The sequence below is a fragment of the Photinus pyralis genome, unplaced genomic scaffold, assembly GCF_008802855.1.
Source record: "Photinus pyralis isolate 1611_PpyrPB1 unplaced genomic scaffold, Ppyr1.3 Ppyr1.4_LG5, whole genome shotgun sequence".
NCBI lineage: Eukaryota > Metazoa > Arthropoda > Insecta > Coleoptera > Lampyridae > Photinus > Photinus pyralis.
This window is the reverse complement of record NW_022170596.1, coordinates 43,491,903-43,513,669: the sequence shown is the minus strand read 5'-3', so window position 1 is coordinate 43,513,669 and position 21,767 is coordinate 43,491,903. Positions and strand designations below refer to the sequence as shown.

General features: G+C 35.0%; 1 protein-coding gene across 2 annotated transcripts in view; it reads right to left on the bottom strand.

Annotated features, from left to right (window-relative positions):
* The window catches only part of LOC116171536 (MOXD1 homolog 2), an 87,305-nt gene that overhangs the window by 53,048 nt on the left and 12,490 nt on the right, over positions 1–21,767 (bottom strand). The gene's annotated exons all lie outside the window — the stretch shown is intronic.

The following is a 21,767-nucleotide window of genomic DNA, read 5'->3' as shown; positions in this document are numbered from 1 at the left end:
AAAACGTTTATAACTTCTAACCGACGAAACCCATACTGTGAATAGCAATGGGGGCTGCTAAAACGTAGGTAATACTCAATTTTTGTGGGTGGTCTGTATACCTACCTCTCTATTATGTAGGTATTGGAAAGATGTCCAAACAAACAAAACATTTCCAAGCAAAGCTCCTTTGTTCAATGAGAGGTGAATATTAAATGATCAAGAACGAATATTGTCGTATATATGTGTATTAAGAAAGTTTCCAAGAAAGTAAGAGGGAAGTTGTTCAATTTCAATTTAGAACATTCTTCTGTTCCATTAAATGCATCTATTTTCTACACAGTTCCAACGCACAGGTCATTTAACCTCAAGAAGTAGGTACTTTTGATACGTTATTGGATTTTCCGCTTGTAAAGTGTAGCCATCTTATTGCAAATGGAGTTCTGTTGACATCGAAATTCGTATAATGAAATTTTGTTTGTTCCAAGCTAATTTCAGTTCGTAAAGAGATTAACCTTGTTTCTGAACGTCATTTGTCACAATCACCGTAACTTTCATTTTTACTCACTCGTTCTCGCAAATTAGATAATTAAATTCTATAAATCCTACGCGTGTTGAACACAAATGCCTCGAATTAGCAACTCTCATTCTTACAGGTAGTGCACACGTAATTTCAATATATATTTAAATCACATAGGTAATGCTATAGTGCCGTTTTAATGAGTTTCGAGGAGTCTAATGTGCAAAGCCTCGTCATTTCATTGAACAAGTACAAAAATTTAACCTTTTCTTCCAACCTTGCGTGGTTTAACGAGCGTGCAATTAAAATTGTCTAACGATAAACATGAGAAAGATCGGACGCCTAGACCCAATTCGATCCGTCGATCGAGAAAAATGAGTTTCGTTTGTGCGAGCGCACGCACAAGTATACACTCAACCACACCTCTAAGCCCATTGGATTATCACGGACCAAAATTGTACAACTAATTGGATTTTCATGCTGATGACTAATTTGTATAATAGCAACATGGAGTAGCGATTTATCACCATCCCATTAATGATTTTTAATAGCACCTTAATTATACCGTTACAGTGAGAAAGGCAATTAGCGTTTCAATAATTCATTTTTTCGCCGTATTTCTACATTTTAAACCTAGTAACCCCCTATTTATTTACGACTTTTAGGCGTAATTAAATTTTTAGGTTCGCTCGCGCACCGTTAGAAATAAATGCGACCCATTTTTATCACTTTCCTTAAATTTTATCGGCTTTAATGAGATCGTGAGCAATCTACCTTGATACATTAAATCGTAAAAATGGTTACGGCGAATCCTTTAATACGGCCGACGTAGCTTCTTTTTCCACGTTTGGACTACTCCTTTACTAATTAATTAGCGTCGCTCCTTCTTTCTTAATCCTATGGGCTTACAACAGAGCTTAGTGATTTGGCTATTTATTTAGCTGTTTGTGTTTATTTACTGCGCGCAGTAAAGGTTGGACACGTGCTTCTTTTGGATTACCAGACATTTAGTGGGCTACATTTTAATTGCGATGCTGGTCGAGGCTTATATTTTATTTTATCCAAATTAATACTAACAACAATACCAAAATCATAGTCCAAGTAAGTTAAAAAATGATCCGTATAAATAATCTGTATCGTGAACTAATTTAATTTATTAATGACAGGTTGATGATATCGTGTTGAGTGTGACATTAATATATGGCCATATAAAAATAAAGATAACTTTCCATTATGATCATTGACCTATCTTGCCGTTGAATTTTAGAAAAGAAGTCCTGCACTTCATTGCAAATCGAAAACCTTTAAAAATGTACGGTGTGTTATCAATACGGATGCAGTTGCATTGTTGTTCAAAGCAATTTTCATTAGCACTCCGCACACGTTTTGGAAAGTTATTTTTCTATAGCACAGGCAAAAAAACAAAAGTTGTAAACTGTTGGTTTCAACAGGATGGTGCACTCACTCACAACGCCCTCATCGTACGAAAATACCTATAGGACAATTTTCCTGGTGTGACCAGAAGCACCATCCTGTGGAATCCAACAAAGTTTTTTTTATACATCGTTGTATTCGTAATAAAAAACGCTACTTAATACAGTAGGTATGTAATTTTTTGCCGGCCATAGAAAAACTTAACTTCTCCGAAACGAAACGTTTTATTGAAAATCTCTTAATGGTGTCTTGTAGAGCTCAAAAAGTAGCAATGAGAAAGTGTTTTTTTTGTATCTGTTTAAAAGAAAAAATAAAAACGAAATCGGAAAATTTCGGTTTTTCTGGCATATCTTCGGAAGTAATCGGAATTTTCTGGTTTTTGTTTAAAGCATGATAGCTTGTGTGCTACGCCTCGTGATTTTAACGTTACAAATGCTGTGGTTAGTGCCACGTTTGTTTACATAATTATTTTTTTTCACTACTAGCGTCTGATGACATGATTATTAACCTTTTTTCCACTTGTAAAGTAGGCTTTCTCGGCATTTGTTCAAAGTGGTTAATAATTTTTTATTATTAACTAGTAGTCAATAATGAGAACTGTCACGCTGTCACTTTTAGAAAACACAACCCGAAATTTCGCTCAATGAACGTTTAGACAAGTTCTCTAAAACGAATAATTGCCACCATTCGCAATTTCCAGAGAAATTACATACCTAAAATTATCACATTTTGAAAAAATTCGAACGAAATTACTCTTTGAAAAATCTCAATGACAGAACAAAACGGTTTGTTTGACTTGTACTTCCACGTACTTGATTGACATGTTAAATTAAGAAACAAACAATTCGGTCCAACCGTTAACTCTCTTATCAATATAATATGTTAATTTAGAGGATTTCGAGTGCTAGTAGTGAAAAAAATAGTATATATACCACGGTAGAGAAGTCTATTATTGCCTTCGCACCTTACACCCCTCGGCGCAAGCGCCTCGAGATGTAATCTTGGTGCTCAGGCAATAATAGTGGACTTCTCTACCTTGATATATAATGTACTATTAGCCCTTAATGGTTTAATTAGAATATGTAGGTTCCGATGAACGAAGAAACAATTTTGGAATGAATGTGATGTACGTCATTTTCCCATAGCTATTATCAATGGACTGATTCTTCCAAATCATTGGTGGTCGCCTCATTGTCTGGGTCTGGTTGTAAATTACACTCTGTAAATTAGCCTTCTTTAGTTACTCAGCTAATTGAGTATGACGCTGTAAGAGAATGCTAGTTCTGCAATTGAGATTTAAACACATCCCCAAAACCCGTTTAGTAATGGTAGACAGTGACTAATCAATAGAAATTAAGCAATTAGCATGTTAAAAAACCATTCCGCGATTTTTTGGGCGTTAAAAATCTACTGAGTAATTAGGAGAGGATTACTTTTGCACGAAATTTATTCATTCTCTGTTTGGCGTTCGAGCTGGTTAAAGTACGGTTCATAGAAGATTCGAATTATGCCAAGGAATGTTTGGATGTTAAATTGTCCGAGTAAATTAAATTCGTAATCTTACACGATTATTTATAAAGGACTTCATCCAAAATTATAAATAAACATGTTAACAGAGCGCATTCTGTAATATTCGAACATCCATAATATGTAATAGGAAACTTTCGTATCAGTCGTGCAGCATAACAAAGTTGCGACGGAAGTGTAATTTAACCATTTTAAGTAAAGAAATTGCAACCAAACAACTGCCATATTAACCAAGTAAGACCAAGTACATAAAAGTTACATTGTCAGAGACGTTACCATAGATGCAAATGCAGTGTAAGCGCTGATATAAGAGATTTCTCTAATAAACATTAAACAGCTCACCAAAAAATAAAATAAATGCGTAAGCAAAACGCTTTCTGGGATCAATTTCTATTAACCAGCAGGCCTATAGTATCCATCAATTTTCACATTCAACCCAATAATCATTACGAGGGGATTTCCATTCTGATACCGACACCCAAATCGACGAATTGTAACTAGCAGTTAAGGATTTATATAGTTTCCACCAACAAGAAGAATTGTAAACCAAGGTTAGTTGTAATTTATTTAACTCATCAAAGTCAATATTGAATGTTTTAAAAACATTAATCGAAGGTAAATACACAAGAGCGTAATTTTTAATCTGATAATTTTATTTTTACACAAAAGTTTTGTTGCAACGGAAGAAACTCGAGACCAAAAGCGTAATAAAATCGCGACAGCTTTAGGTGGAGCGATTTTATCTTATGCTTTTGGTCGAGAATTTTGCCAGGGGGCACCAAAATTTGAGTGAACTAAAAATAAAATTATCTAGATTTAAAACCAAGATCGAGTGTACTTAGGAAGATTAATAAAATACAGTTAATTTCACAACCACGACATATTTTACGCATTCCTACACGTATTTTTATCGCCGATAAAAAGCTACCTAGCGTTTAATCGCTGATAAATACCTACCTAGCTTTTAATTACTTAAAACATCATCTGATTGGTTAGAATTTGAAACAATCACCACGCTGATTGGTCGAATATTAATGCAGTGAATTAATCTGTATAAAAATTGGTTGTAAAATTAGAATTAAGAGATCTTAAAAGGTTCAATCCATTTTACTATTTGGGTATTTTAATACCTTTAGCCAGCCATAGAGTCAGTTGAATTTGGTGGTGGGTTTCGTTTTTGTCAGGAATTTAAATTTAAGTCAGTCAATTTAATATTTAATTTATCTCAAATTCAGTGGCTTATTTATTACCTATTTTTTCATGTCAATAACGAAACAAAATTCGGCTGGGGTGTAAAGGTATTATAATTCCAATTATTAAGGTAATTAAAGGTAAAAAATGAGATGGCTATTTCAAAGTTAACTTATTATCCAGATTGTGACAGAGTATAATTTATACATATTAAAAAACGAATTTCGTGTAAAAGAAGATCCATCCTTAGATATTTCGCTTTTCTACTGCTTTGACAATATTGATTCGTATGGCCTGGCCTCTTAGTTTTGTTTTTCTTGCTGGAAAATGGAAAAGAGAGAAAATGTTGTAGCCAATTTTTAGATTATGATAGAAAATCTCTCAAGTAAGAAAAAAACTGTAAAGTAGGAAAAGATTTGGTAAAGAATAAAGCTAGCCGTCGGCTTCCGATTAATTTTTTTGTAATAGATTTTTTTAAATTTTTTATTAAAAAAACAAAGGAAATTCTCAACCCTAATTGCAACAAACCCTGCTACAAAGTATATCGGCAGATATATATTTTTCTATAGTTTCAACCTTTTCAAAGTACGGTTGTAACGTGACATATAGGCATATAATTATATTGTTTTAAAATAGAATGCTCGTAAAATCAAGTGCAATTTAGTGTAAATCAGATAACTACCCATTTAAATTCGCTTCAGAAATAATCGCAACATAATAAGAGCAGGGTAAGAAAACTCCAATAAGCACTAGAATAACTATTTTATTAGCGTTTTTTGAAACACAAAGCCGGTTTCGATTACTATGAAACTAAGTATTGATTGATAACAGCCGAGGAGAGTTAAACACCATAATGAACAAACGGCGCTTAGCTTAATTGCGGTCGTTGTAAGAACACTAAAGGTGCAGATAAACTAGAATCGTATGCACGCTCACATCAACATGAAATGAAGTAATGTCGTAGTCTACTACGAATTTTCCAGCGAAATTGGAGAACAATTTATGATACTTCAAAAAACATGAAATATATCAGTCAATAGTTTCACAATTTCATTTTTATGGCTTTCTAATAAACACTGTTGTAACATATATATCTCAAAGTAAAATGTATTACGTACAGATAGATAGTTAGCGTTAGACGTGACCGTAACACTGCGGTTTAATTCAACAATACAAACTTTTGAAACGGTTTTAGATTATAATATAGCATATTACTATACTAGTCTGGAATTTTTCGTTCTCTTGAAACTCCAAAAATAATCTGTATCATACTTCTGATGGATAGGCTACTATGATTCTAGTGAGAAATGTATTAAATCGAAAATCAAACCCTACAACGAAACTAAGTGAAAACCTGTTACTAATAACACTGTTTCAGTTTTCGTATGTGTACCTAAAACGTTAATCAGGGGATGTTTAATATAGATCTTGTTCCTAAAGTAACATCCTGCGAACGTACACGCTAGCGTCCATTGTACTACACATTAATTTCCTTGTTCCGGCTCTACCTCAACTAAATTATCCCGCGTTTATTCAATGATACTCTTATTTATTGGTTATGCTTTAAATTCAACTACGTTACGAAAAAGTTTTCTGAAATACTGCTCGGAATTTAGGCAGAAATTATGGTAATAGCGTCGATTTCCAATTTTCCAAATTATTATTCCACACGTATATATAGGCGAAATTTACTGACTTATTTTTGTAATAAATTTCGAAGAGACGAAGTTAGTAAATTTGATAAAAGCTAGAACCCAAATTATAATGTAATATTTGTATTTGCTACGGATTTAGAGAATTTTCTAGTAGTTCGTCGCCGAAAGTTTCAAGCGCGTAATCTAATTAGTGCCGGTTATAAATTGGAAGTATAAACTTGCGTTTTGAGCGCGATCTGTTCAATAAAAAATCCGGAACGCGGCTTCTCTTTTTCCTTTTTACTGAAAATCTTGTTAGCCGACAATGAAAACAAACAATATGACACAATCGCGAATCCGCCGAATCCCGGTGCCAGATAGGGAGCTTTTGTAAAAATGGGGAAGTGTTCGTGTTGCGCGGAATTTGGGGGTTAAATGTGGAAATTCCGTAATACGTCGACGGGTTCCGGGTAAAAATAAGAATCGATTTGCATAGTTTCACTGAATGAATACAGTATACCTATGGTCAAATTAATCGTCGTAAATAACAGCTCGCAACACTACGATCTAAGTTAATGCAAAATGGGGTTTCATCGATTTTGCTATAAGTTTGCTGTATAAAATGAACATAGTTATATGTCTAACGACGGAATGGAATAGAAGAGTCCTCGCCAGCTGCTTCTCTTCCTATACTCGTTAACCGAAGTATCGGGTTGTGGCTAACGAGTGATTCATCACTGCGGTATCCTGCGAGTGCCGTTCATCTCCCGTAGCCTTCTCACCCCGTTATACTGCGAAACCGCACCAGGAAGCAATCTCACGATTGCCAAGCCTTTCCCTATATCCTTGCCAAACCTGATACACAGGATTCTGTGAATTATTTGTGGCGGCGTCGATATACCCCACGCATCCGGTCGCTCTACTTCTTAATGCAGGGGTTAAGATTTCCTCCTACGGTTTTCTGCTTAATTTATTTTACCCCTAATTTTTTCCGAAGTTTCTTATTTATGAGTTCCAGTTTCGGTTGATTTACGAGCGTTTTGTACTATACACAGCATACTTAAATTGAAGCTAATGGGAAATACTTCCCGTTTTTTTAGAGCCCAGCGGGACGAGCAAGCGCCATCATGAAATTGTTCTGAATATTTGAAGCTCTCAGACGTTACCTTCGCGTGATGCGAAATCAGTTTACGAAGTTCTCGTTCACGATTTCCCCTTTAAAAATGGGATTTTTATTTTTATAACCGTGTATCACAAATTTACGTTTGCCTTTAACACGTTAAACCATTGTACGTTTCGAGCTTTGTACGCGCGATACTCAATATTTAAAGGTTTTTTATTTCTGATTTTACGGTTCCATGACAAGCGTACAACGTCGTAAACAGTTGTATTAACAACGAGAATATAAAAATCCCATTTTCCAACAGTTTTAAATGTCTTGTTCCTCTGCTTAACGCTATAGTAAAATTCGAGTGATACTACATTTTGGACCGACTTTATTAGTCGAAAGATTTTTATTCCTACACTTAAAAGAGTGTAATCGGAACTCTCTTTAAGCAGCTTTGCATTAGAAAAATTCCATTTTTCTTTCAGTAGTTCTTTGCTGCTATGGCTTTATCTTGAAACAGAGCATTAAGAGCGGTACAAAAAATACACTGTTTTATACTTAATGTCCAAGATAAAACATACTTCTAGTCCCCGAAGAGGTCGGATTATGTGTTCCGTATAAAATATAGTCCTCTTCTCGACTTAGCTAATGCAAATGGAATCCCTGACTGCTCTTTTATTTTATTCGATACAAAATCGATTGAGTGAAATATCCCTTCACGTTTGAATGGAACTCGACATTATTATAACGACATAAGCGCCTTGGTTTCAGACGATTCACTATAATTTATTCACCTATTTTTTTCGTTTAACTTGGTAGATAAATTTAAGAACATCCGTTTTTTTTCCTCATTTTGTGCTTCTGCTTTGTTCATTATTTGAAACGAAATATTTTTTACTCTCCTAAATAAGATTAAGTAACGAAAAGCTTTTAACTTTCAACTTGAACTTTTTAATTATGCAAGATAAATTACTTTTAAATACATCTTCATGTATACATGTCAAAGTTTTAAAATTACGTGAGATATGTACGCGAATTAGGCCTCCTTTCACTTGCAAAAGATCTTTATTGCGTTATAGGTATACACCTACCTTTAAAGGAACGAGGAATGCAAGAATTTTCGTTATCAAAAATCTACTATGAATCCCAGCAGCATTATAAAAAAATTGCAGATACTTATTCTGAAAGAGCCCCTAAAGTAAGCGTATAAAGGACACAAGACACAAATTGCATATTTTGTATAATTTTTGTCATTTCGCCTAAAGTTCTCGTTTGTATCGGTTTATGCCTAAAATAATGTACCTACACACACCTGACCAGGACCGGCTCGGTTTGGCCCTCGATCTGATCCCTAACATTTTTGGTCTAGTTTAGTCCTTCAACCAAATTGGCTGAACGGTTTAGGCAGGCATCAGATGCATACATACTGTTGTGTACACTACGTCATGCGGACGTTTTATTTGGTCGCGGCACCGACAATAGTGTTGGGTTACCTTGTATGTGTCGAATGTCAATTATTTTTAATGTTAAGCGGTGGTTGCTAATTGAGATTTGAACTAGAGGTTAATGATTTTGTTTCAGAATTATTTGACGTTTAATTTTGTTTAAATAATAATTTTGTTTATTTTGATTCGTATTTGTCAATTTAAATTACGTGTTTAAAAGATTAGGTTTAATTATCTCCAAAAAATTGAGTGAGATGTTTTGCCATCTCACGTTATCTCCGGTGGTTGCGATAAGAAGTGTTATCGCTGCGTGAACTAATTAAATTTCAAAATAAGCACGTGTTATCTCGGAAGTGTTTAGGTGTTTACTCGAAGACACGCAGAAAATCAAGGAACGAGGAAGGACGGAAAAAAAAGGGAAATTGTTTTAAATAGCAGAGGAAAACCTGAATCTTGCTTGTTTGGTGGTGGAAGTTAATCCTTAGTTTTTTGGGTTGGTGGAAGTTGATTGTTTTGATGATTGGGCGTATTTGAGCGTATTTATTGCAAGACAACTTGTCTTGTCAATTGTAAAGGTTTGTAAAAGAAGAGGCGCTATGAGATTTTTATTACGCCGTTTAAATAAATGTTTACATCAAATTAAATAAGTGAAGCTTACAGAGGAGTGATACTGAAAGTATCAGTTAATGGTTTTTCCACAATCAAAGAGCCAATTTTACATCAGTAATTTCAACACGTCCAGTTTCGTATAACTTGAAGTTCAAGTTGAATTAGTGAAGTGAAGTTACAGATTGATTTTTAGTGTTCTTGTGCCGTCTGTTGGTGTCCATGGTAATGCTAAGTAAGTGTTTAAATAAAAATGTGTAATATACTTACAATAACAAATATTCAAAATGTTCTGAAACGACCTATCTTAATAGCCAAGTCTTCAAAGGGTTTAAACTGTGCACAGTGTGACTATGCAACAAACGAGAAATCTAATTTAAGTAGACATCTGTTAACTCACAATACTTCCAAATATTTAAACGGCGCATAGTGTGCCGCTTAAAAATACCCAATACTTCAAAATATTTAAAGTGTGCACATTGTGATTTGGCAACAAACCTTGAACATATTCTTAAATTACATATCTCTTCAAAGGATTTAAAAAATCTGGGATTATGTAAATTATACTGTACCCGGCATAAGAAGGCGAAAGAAAGTTGGCACATCCCCACTATTCATATGCTAATAATTGCTCTAAATTATTGATCTGTGCATAGTCTTCTTACGTGCCGATACCAGCACAAAGAAAAGTTAAGTAGGTATAAATACTTTCAAATATTTAAAATGTGCATAGTGTGATTTTGCAACACATCAACACCATGTGCAACGGCATCTCTTTAGTCACAAAGGATTTAAAATGTGCACACTGTAATGACATTAAAATTATTGAAATGTTAGGAAATGTCAATGTATATATAATACCTATACAACGTTCGTTGGGTCTGCTATTATCTATATATAAATAAAAATGAATGTTTGTCTGTATGTTTGTCTCTTATGTCTGTTTAAACAGTGCATCTGATTGCGATGAAGCTTTGGGTAATGGTTGGACGTTTGCACACGAAGGTTTCTGAGGTAAAACACTCTCCAAAATTCTCATGGGAACGGGAACAGGAAAAAATAGGATTCTGTTTCACAGTCGAAAAGAGACTTTACACGAACGAACAAATTCCTTGAATAGTTAAACTTTACCCGAATGACTAAAATACACGGCTGTATAAGAAGTGAAGTCAGTTTCAAAAAGTGACACACGGAGTGGCAGTTTCATTGGATCGGATCAGGTCGGCGATAAACCAAAATCGATCCGATCTCAACCCTTTTAGATGATTGCGAGTTTCTAAGATTTTAAAACTATTTAGAGCTGATGAGATTGAGTGGTTCTGACGTTTGTGAGATTGTGAAATCTCACAATCTAAGATCCTAAAGCTTTTGGAACTGAGATTTTGCCTCGGATTTTGCGATGTTATACAGTAATACAGTGGAGAGTGTGGTCTTGGGGTCTGGTATTTTAAAAATGGTGTGATTTTAGGATCTTGTGAGATGCTAATTTTGGGATTTTTAGATATTAATCTGGTTTGTTGTAAATCACCGTTGTTATATGAGATACGTGTGCTAGGAACATTTTATTTAGCCTGGCCAGATCTGGACTCCGATCTGGAGCGAATTCCAGGGAGGTCGTTACAGAGACGGAGAGTCGGACAACAACAACGCCAAAGATGGTCTGGCGGTTGGTACCATGTTCAAAATAAGATATACACCAAATGGAAGCGTTGATAATAGCTCTTAAACAAATATTTAAAAAAATCGCGAACATTTGATAACTCCTTAAAAAACAATTCTTAGCCGGTTTTTCACGAATTTTCTACGGATATAACTAGGTAACGGTTGGATGAATGAAGCGGATTTTTTACAGACTAATGGTAGGTACTGCCAATGGCTTGACGGTGTTTCTTTTTTAAATTTTTTCTCTAATTATAAGATTATCTTATAACTAGAGGAAAAATTAAAAAAAAACACTGTCTTAGTCATTGACAGTACCTACCATTAGTCTGTAAAAAAATCAGTCGATACTTTCAATATGACCTAATCCAATTAAGGTCATCCTCACGCCAGGCGACAATTTGACTGTTTAGTCAGTTACAAAGCCATAACAGTCGTGGCAATAGAATATTTTGTCTACGTACGAAGCTATAATTATTCAATTTCCGTGGTGAAGAACGAAATTGCCATCTTCACCAATACGTTTTCGCCGAAAACTATAAATTAAAAATATGCAGCTGGAGGAGCAACCGTGATTGACGATTTTACCATAATTTCCATTGTAAATAATGTAGACATTTCAAACTGACCGAATATGATTTCAGTAGCATTATGCATTTGACCTTCATTCCCCTCATTCGGAACAATCTGTACATTTCTGAAATCCTGAAAAAACAGGTGCCTATTGTATACTCGAAAATGAATATGCCTATTACTTATTTAGAAAAAGGAGAGGAAAAAGTATTTTAGACACATTATGCTTTATGCAAAAAAAAACAATGAAGTTAACATGGAATCATTTAGCAATATTGTATTTTTACTGCCGGAAATAAAGTGCGAATTTCTGTCTCAAAGTCGCAAACCCATCCGCAAAATTAAAGTAAATTTCTTATTAGCATCGCTAATTGGAACTCAAAAACTGAAATGTGTGACGAAAGTTATCAATTCTAATTTGAAACAATTTCAAATTCATTAGAAACCGAATGCAAATTTTCTAATTAAATGAGGGATGTAGTAAAATTCACTTCATTTACTTTGTATAATCAAGAAATCGCGACGACGAAATCCTCGAAAAAATTAAATTAAGACGTAAATCTAAAATTAATCAGCCGATTCGCGATAGAAATGATGAATGCGTTAGAATCTACAAAGGCAAACAAGGATACGTTTCCTGTTTGGCGGTGTATAACAAATGTGACCCCGCGCAATTATAATAAATAAAAGTTTTTAACGTGTCTTTTTTTCTTTTGTGTATGTATTAGACATAAATGTGACAGAAAAAAAAACGTGCCTTGTTAAGGTATTGTGATGCTAAGCTGGACACAGTGTATAGTCTGTGATGTAGATGCGCGGTCAGAACAGTCAAGGTTGCACAACCAAAATATTAATGTTAATCTGAAAGGATGAGAATCTAAACCAGAATGTAAAGTTTTACTGTTTTACCTCTTCAAATGAAACGTATAAACAATTTTTAAAGCACACAACGTCTCCGCCGTTTAGGGAGATATATGTGCGCTCCTATAAAGTCCTACTGTCAACAAGGATGCTTCTCCGATCGTAAACCCAACTTTAACTACAATTATTTACCATTTAAGCCAACGTATGTTGTCATGTATTATTCATACTTTCTACTTTACCATACAATAGAAAGTTTCGCCAAGTTCAATTTTAATCATAAAGTAAAATAACCCCCGCATCCACCCGACCTTATTAATTATAAGCTCGCATTCAATATTAGATTGTCGAATCTGGACGGTGTTAAATTAAACATAAACGTCATTGTAGAAGAAAAATGTTAATCCGACCAGCAGATGTCAACGCCCCGGGTAAGACATTTAAATAACGAAAGTCGTTATCTTGACTCCAACAACAACTAGCAAATTACCAATTTCTGTAATTTTATTACAAGCTGTCCCTTGTGCAGGGCTTAATAAATATGCATAGAAGTCAGGTAGATTGAGGTTAAGCGCCTACGGCATGGGTCCTTCTTTCGAAGCTCAATGTATAACGAGCACGGAATTCGAGGCCTCATTAAAAAGGGATTTAGTAGGTATATTCTGTTACAAAGCAACACCAAGAATCTTAAAGTTATTTAGGTTCAAATTAAATCGATAGAGAAAGCGAAATGTTTGCGACAACACTTTTAATATTAATTTCGTGCGTAGTAATCCATAAATAATTTCAATCGCTAATGGCTAAAATTCACTAAGTAGTTGTCAAGGGGAAGATTCTTGACGCTGTTACTAATTACGCTAATTATGAGCGCCTTTGTCGACGGCATTTCCGTAGCGAAAATCGATTTTTATCAAAGGAATAATTTTCTTAGTGTTGGGCTCTGATTGGGACATTCCCTAATAGACACGATCTTAATTAATGGAGAGCAGTTATCGTTTGTAATTTATCAACCAAAATTACGGCCTCTTTTAAGTACATACTTATCAATCATATTTAATCAATCCAACTCGGTTTACATAATATTCTAATAAGGAACAATGCCTGGGGGTTGAGCAGCTGGCCGCAGTTGTTTTATTCAATCGTGGGACGCCATCCATAATAATACAGTCAACTCTTTATTATGACAGTGGCCAGTACTTTATAGCTGCTGTATGCTAATGCGAAGCATTTAGATCGGAATCTGGTCGCAGCTACTTTGTGTCTTTAGAGACCCTAAAAAGCCCGCGCCGAACACTACTTACACGGGGGCTCTTTGTAATAAAACTAAGCATTCCAAGACGCTCATGATTTGTGTAAACAAATTCTTACACGAAGTTGAAACGAAATCTTCCATTAACCAAGATAAAAAATCTGAGAAGACAAATGTATACAGTAATTATCAAGAATTTTGTGATTTACATTCTTGTATCGTATTATACATTAAAAACCCATTTCAACCGTAAAGAAATGAATGTAAATTACTTTCAAGTATTTGTATTCGGAATTACAATTATAAATACGAATTATTACAACATAAAACTTCATTCTTTGAAAGTTATGAATAAAATTACTAAAAGTTCACTCCATCCCTAAAAAGTATCACTTGCCATTGGGTGGTCTAGTCATATTTAAGACCACTTCAATTCCTTATCTAGGGTTATCTAGTAAAGCTTACGCTCAGTGAGGGCGGTTCTTTTTGTCGATCGTAAATAACCCTTAAAGGAAGACATACAATACGTGTCGTGTCATATTTATATGCTTCCCTAATTAATATTTTTGTGTAATGCGGGTAATTAGAAACGAGAAGCGCAGCAAATAAAATGCATTCAGTACAGGGGGCTCGTAAAAGTAGACAGTTACACTTACAATGCCATAGCATCGAAAATCTGGACAAATAAAGTTATAATACAACATAGGGGTCATCCACTCATAATACAGGGATGCCTTTTTCAAGAATTTATATTTTCAATATTTTCCGAATCATGGACTGGGTTTCGTAACTTTAGTACAAAGTTCACATATTTCCACCTATACCATGGTACTACAACTTTTGTAGTATCATGACCTACTTCCTCACGCACGCATTAAATGCCCATCTAATCCAAGTTCTTATTTCAGATTTTCAATTTTTCTTTAATACAAAAGGTTCTATAAATAACATTTGAGATAATGAAGAGGTACTATTATTGTAGAATGCCTTGTAGAATGCACTGCGTGGATAAGAAAAATGGCACTGTACGTCAATATTAAAAGCAATTTCTACTGAGATCTGATCCCCAAATTTAAAAGAAGCATTTTGGTGAATACAATGAGACAAAAAAAGTGCAGAAGATGACATGATCAATAAACATTATTGTAGCGATCCTTCTAGAATATTCTCGAGGTTCAGTCCACTCTAACTTGTTGGTTATCCATTCCATTCTCTCGGGATGCTCAAAATGGGCTAAAATGATAAACCGACGCGAAAGTTCACAAAACCATCCCCACAAAATTTGAATTTATTAATAGACAATATTAAAGTCGACATGTTTCGGCTAAAAGTCATCATCAGGCCCTAAAATGTAAGGTTTTAACAAACTTGGTTAATAACTATGTAAGTTTCGTCGCCATAACTTTGTTCAAACTTTATATTCTAGGGCCTGAAGATAGCTTTTAGCCGAAACATGTCGCCTTTAATATGCCCTATTGTCTTTTAATCAATCCAAATGGATTTATGGTGAAGGTCTTGTGAACTTTCGTTCCGGTTTTTCCATCGAATCAATAAAGAAATATTCACCGGCGACAGGGAATGAAAGCGAATGTGTCTTCTTTCTATGCTATTAAGATTTTTCGAGAAGGTTTATTGTTCGCTAACTAATCAAATTGAATTGTGTTTAGTCTTAGTCTTAACATCGATCGCGGAGTTATAAATAGTGAAATCCGCGCTCGTGTTATAAATTTGAATACAAGTAACGTTAATAAGAACATGTTTTACATTCCTCGGTATTCCAATGAAAGGTGCCATACAAAGGAACTGGTTTCTACAAACTATAACTTTCCTCTGCGACTCCTTTTGGAAATTAGTGGGTAAGGCTAGTTTTATTTTCATAGTATACTACTTAAAAGTATCAAAGAAAGGAATTTTTTTCTACCGTCGTTCTCCTCTTATCAAAATGGTGGGTATGAGTGGGGGGATGAACTGGTATTTATCCTTCGTGGTACCTACTTTAATGAAAGGTCTCAACAAAAAGAATTAATTTCTACCAACCACAGTCCTGCTGTTCGACCCCTTACCGTAATCGGTTATAATTCCTCGCATATCTCAAGAGCGGAGCGTCGGAGGAAAGTACTCACAAAGTGCGGTTGGGACGCCTGGAAGAAACTTGATTAGCGAATCCCCCCAACGAAGTGTCAGAAGAGTGTGCTCATAAAGCGCAAGTGGAACGTCTGGACAAGTATACTAAAGTTCGTTTCAGATGTCCGTCTAGTAGCGCACCATTTCAACATACTTTAGGGTTTCAGTTAGGATCTAATACGTCTCTATTAATAAATTGATATACAGTGAATTTTTTTTAAATGCGAACATAGGAGTTTGCATGCAATGTAATTTCCCTATGTTCGATTTTGAAAAAAACACATCAATCTATTGAGTAGTTCAAATGAGTAGTAGATACAATTGACAGCTGTCATATTTTTAAAAATATCGCCGTCCAATTTAATTTCGAAATCGATTAGGTGATTGCTTAGAATGTCAAGGAGGCCACTTTGAACATTTATTGTAGTTGTTTTCTATATTTATTTATTTATTTATTTTCTTCATTTATGTATTGAATAGATCAAATTAGTAGAATACCAGGTGCACATGACTTACAAATAATTGAAGGTTGGTTCACAATGAATTGTGGTGTCAGCGCGTGCCCCTAAGAACACTGCTTTCAAGGACGATATAGAAGTATATAGCAATTATTCCAATACGGATGAAGGTTTCCGAGCGAGAAATTGCTCAAGAGCTGGAGTTTTCGCAAACGTAAATTTTCCTTTCGTCGTCAACGAATTTATCGGAGCTGATAATTTCGTTTTCTTCTTGGAGGTTAATGTTAATTTCCACTACAAAATGTTTTTCCACTACAAAATGTTTTGTAGGGTGAATTGTGATGGAGTTAGATATTGCTTGGTCAAGTACATATTTAGGGGGGGGGGGGGGAATATTAATATATTTTTATATGGGTGCCAAATGGTCGGATGGGTCTCGGTCTCGATGCCTAGTCTGCGTTAAAATCCTAGGAAAAACCACCAAAGACCAATCGACAAATCCTACTTCCGCGTTCACGAACTCGTTCACGAAGACGTCATGTCGCGGGGTCCCTGGATATCTTGCCTCGGAACAAGGACAGAAAACCATTAAGACGACAATTAAACATAAAACGGAAAATGAGACGGACTTCGTGGGACATAATAATAAGCAACAAAGTAAACGAAATAATTACAGAACTGGAGGAAACAAAAATACATATTGCAATTCTGTCAAAAACGAAAAAGAAGGCTAAAAAAACGAAGAATTTGGGAACTATACATACCTTTCTGGTTAGAGTTTGAGCGGACAGGGCTAAAGCAGGCGTGTCTATCTTAATACATAAAATACACAAAAAATACAAACAAGTCTAAATTGTGGACACCTCTTGTGCAGATAAAACGCATTTTTTTACCGAAATAGCTTAGTAAATCGTTGGGTTATAAGGTAGTAGCATGCCATTGATGCTTACTTTCTTGGTAGATGATTAATGGAGAGGAGGCTCTTTACCCATAAAGATTTAAATGCTGCCTGACATACATTAAAAATCCTCCGACACTCTATTCTGCAGATATTTGCACTGAAAGCTTTGACATCACCAATAGATTGTCTTTTATGAGTACCCTCTCCGACACTTCGTTATCAAGGTATTTGCTTCGACTTCACCAATAGGTCAGTATCGTCCAGTCGATTCATTTTTCCTTTGAGAGTACTTTCCTCCGACAAACCGTTTTCGAGATATTCGCTCTTAATATGGTTGGTAGGAATTAATTCGTTTCGTTTAGACCTTTCGTTAGAGTACCATGGAGGATAAAATCATATTTAAAAAGCGAAATAAAAGAGATCCCAACAGTTACAGAGGAATTAGTGTGATTAGCAGCCTAGGGAGATCTATGGGAAGATAATTAATCATAAAATTAGAGAAAATGTAGGGCATAAAATTAACGAAGACCAGAGCTGCTTCACCGCTGGAAGTTTCTACAATTCAAATACTCAGGCGCTATTTTTGATAAAAAGGGATTGGGGGAGACTGAACTAAAAAATAGGATACATAAAGGTAGAAATGTGATTGGGTGTCTAAATTCACTATGGGGGGATAAAATAATATCAAAAAGAACAAAAAAGAAACTAGGTCAAACTACGGTGGAATCAGTTACATTATACGAAACACACTATAAACAGTGCTATTTATTAAGAAGTAGACATAAGCTGTATTCTTTTTACCACTTTTAAGTGAGCGTCTCAGATTATCTCAGTTACTAATTGAGAAAAGTTATTCTTTTTAGCTGTCAACAACTGAGACGAACTAAGACATTTTACCTCCCCCTTTACCCCAACTGAGCTTGCTGTTAGGTAGAGTTTTAAATTGAGCCGGATTGGAATTTTAAGTTTGAGGTTATAATTGTGTAAAAATGTCAACAATAAACTTTAGTACCCATTCATTCAATGCAGTGTATATTATTTTCAGTTAGTTGTGATGTGACTATTAACATTTAAAAAAGACAAAGAATTAATTATCACTCATCAACAAACATTTTAAGGTTATGTTTTCTTGCTTGTACCAAAAAGATATTCTTTTTAGCGAGCAATTGACTCAGATAAATTCAGCTCAGTTTGTCTTAGTTAAGTTAGTCGATTTCCTCACTTATAATGTAAAAAGAATACACCTATAGTTACATTATATTGTTTTTCCCTATGTCTACTTTTAACTGACAAAATCTCTTATGAAGGGTGCCTAATTTTATGCAACCAAACTAACTTCTTAAAACAAGTAAATATCTGGCTGTCATATTAATTATTTGAATATTGTCGTTTTGGCTTGAATTAGTATAGTGCCGGTAATGGTTTAAGAAACGGAAGAGTCTATTTTCTGTGAAGCCAAAGCAACAATATTTAAATTAATTAGTATGGCAGCCAGATATTTATTTGTTTTAAGAAATCATTTTGGATGCATAAAATTAGGGGCCCTTCAGAAGAGATTTTGTCATTTAAAAGTAGACATAGGGAAAAACAACACACGTAAATCCCTATGTATACTTCTTAATAAATAGCACCGTAAGTATTTTTTATGTGCATATAAATAATTAAGTCTGGAAACACTGAAACACACTGCTGCATACCAAGTGTTGCCAAATGAAAGGTACAAGTAAGAGATCTAAATTAAATAATAGCGAGCGGACGCACTTGAAGTGTTTACTGTGTTTACGGTGAGTCAGATGTACAATTCAATTAGACTCAGGAGTTTTTCTACAAAGTTAACGTCTATATTATCTATAGAGGTGATTCGAAGAACTAAGCGGCAGTTGCAGTCAAGATTTTCCAGATGTGAAACCTATGCCAGTTGATGGCAGGCGGGCGTGATAATTGGATGTTCGAATTACGAATTGGTAACAAAATTTCCGTCCTCACCAATAAGTTTTCCACGAGCACGTCATCGTCAAGCGAATATTTTAAATCTACACGAGTTGATCCAAGCACGTTCCACTATTAGATAGATCACGCCTCCCTTCTTCTATAGAGTAGGGAAGATCGGTCAACTACATCGGACAATTGAGAGAAAATTTCTACATCAATCGATTCAGGAGGAAATTTGTTAGCGTTTTAGCCAGCGATTTGTTTTCTAGTTAGCCACGAATTGTTTTTAATTTTGCTCGCGTTTTGTTGTATCTTATATTTATGATTATCATATATATATAATACCATGAGTAGTCGAAGTATTGTCGAATATTTTTGAGGTGCTGTCACGAATGCTAGTCACGCTGATTAATACCACGAGCGCTTGCTCGAATGGTGTTAAAAAGCGTAACTAGCATGAGTGGAGCAGCACCTCAAAAATATTCCAAAATACTACAAATGGTATTCGCAGGACTATTCTCAAAAGAAAAAGCGAGTATATTATTGACATTTCGTAAAGACAGTGAATTTCATGTGCTCATTTAACGGCGAGCGAATTCTGTAAGTGTGCCGAGCGCGGTGAGGCCAAGAAAGCGATTAACCAATGCACTATTGAACGCGAGAACCCAACTGAGGGAAATATCACATTTGCCGCCGTCCGTAATATGAATTTTTCTGTCTTTTAAAAAATGTATTTGATTCCAAGGATGGGGCGAATATTCCGTGAAGCGTTCTTTAGGAGCAGACTCTAAAGACAGAACGTTTTGGAAAGCAAATGGTGACGAACACTTAGGTGGTGATCGAATTTTCCGAGGATAGTTAATTTTGTATTCCTTGGACGGTTTACTGTAATTGAGTGACCTCCTGGGGTGCTAAAAATATCATCAGAAAGCCAAGAAACCAATACGAACAGTTGGTCACATCGTTACAAAAAATCACAAAATTGGGGCATGTTAGTACTTGACATTTGAAACACATTGCGACTTAAAAAGTTTCTGGAATGGATAGTTAACTACTTGCTCTAGTTTTGTATAATTACTGCTGTAAGTGAAAATCACGTGTGACATTTGGATTTACTGCATACAGATGTCCACACATACTAAATATTAGTATTGTTGGTTAGGTAAAGGGATACCCATTCCATGATTAATGTAGATTAACTTTATTTTCAGCTCATTAATTTTTATTACACGAAATTACACAAATGAGTGTCCATAATTCATATACCGGCGGGTGATCTTTATTTCTTTATTTTTAAAACATCTTGTGCAGAGTGAGATAATAAAATAAAGTATAGCTACTTATTAAGTTCATTTCTTTATTAAAACCTAATGCAGATAGTTGGCACATACCCAAACTGCCAACAATCATACGTTGCATGTAAGCGTAAAATATAAATGTACGAGTATAAACTTGTTCAATCTAGTTTCTGAAAACAACCTTTTTTAATCGCCGCTGGAAACTTCCATTGCATCCCAAATACAATTTTTCCGACAAACAAAGGCGATTTTTTGGTCGCGTACCACTTACAACAATTTCATCCTGAATAATTCATATTTACAGAATGCAGATGTTGATATTTTGGTTTGCCCCAAAACCGGCATTTGTGTAAGTAACATTATGCAATCTAAATGCATCTTGCAGATGTAGCCTTCCGACCGATAGAACTGAAAGCCACTGCTCGATTAACATCTCCACGCAATTGGATGTCACATGGAGAGCTTCCGAAATCGCAATGGAGAATGTTTAGCGAACGACATAATCCCTTTATAAACGACGATTGTTGTCCGGCATGTAAAGATTAGTTTTCTGGCTCTGAACCTCTGATAGATTTGCTGTTATGACTCGCGGCTCGGAATGTGGGATAGAAAACATAGAAACAGCGGGGCATGTTGACGAGATTATCTCTGAGAATATCACATAAATTACTATAAACACAGCCTCACAGGACCGGTCGGGTCTCATAACCGTTTCGTCTTAACATTAACATAACAAGTTCCATAATAATATTTCATTTTAATGTCATCTAAAAGAGTATGCTAATATTTTCATTTCATTGCAAATGCACCTTTGTTTAATGTGTATCGCGCTACGAATCGTGCGTATAACAAAATCCGACATTCCCATATCCATATTCGGTCGTAAAGTAGCTAAATAAATACCAACTCTCGATATCTGATGCTTTACATTAAACTAATAACAGAGTAGAGTAATGCCTCGCTTATACGTAATGAAGGGTTAACTCAACGGATAAAAATTTACCAAAATACCGATTTCTGTCCGGCAATCTACACGTGAATTGCGTTAAACACGCCTCACAAAATATCAAGGCACATCATTAAAGCTTTCATCACAAGAAATTATATCTGCATGAAATGTTTTCACAACTTTGAAACTTGATTCTTACACCTGCTGTGTTAAGTTTCTGTATGTCCACGTCTCCTCTCATTATACGAGACACGCTCGTAGATTTTTTGATATAAATTCAAATTCATTTTGACATAATAAAACGTATTAAAAAATACCT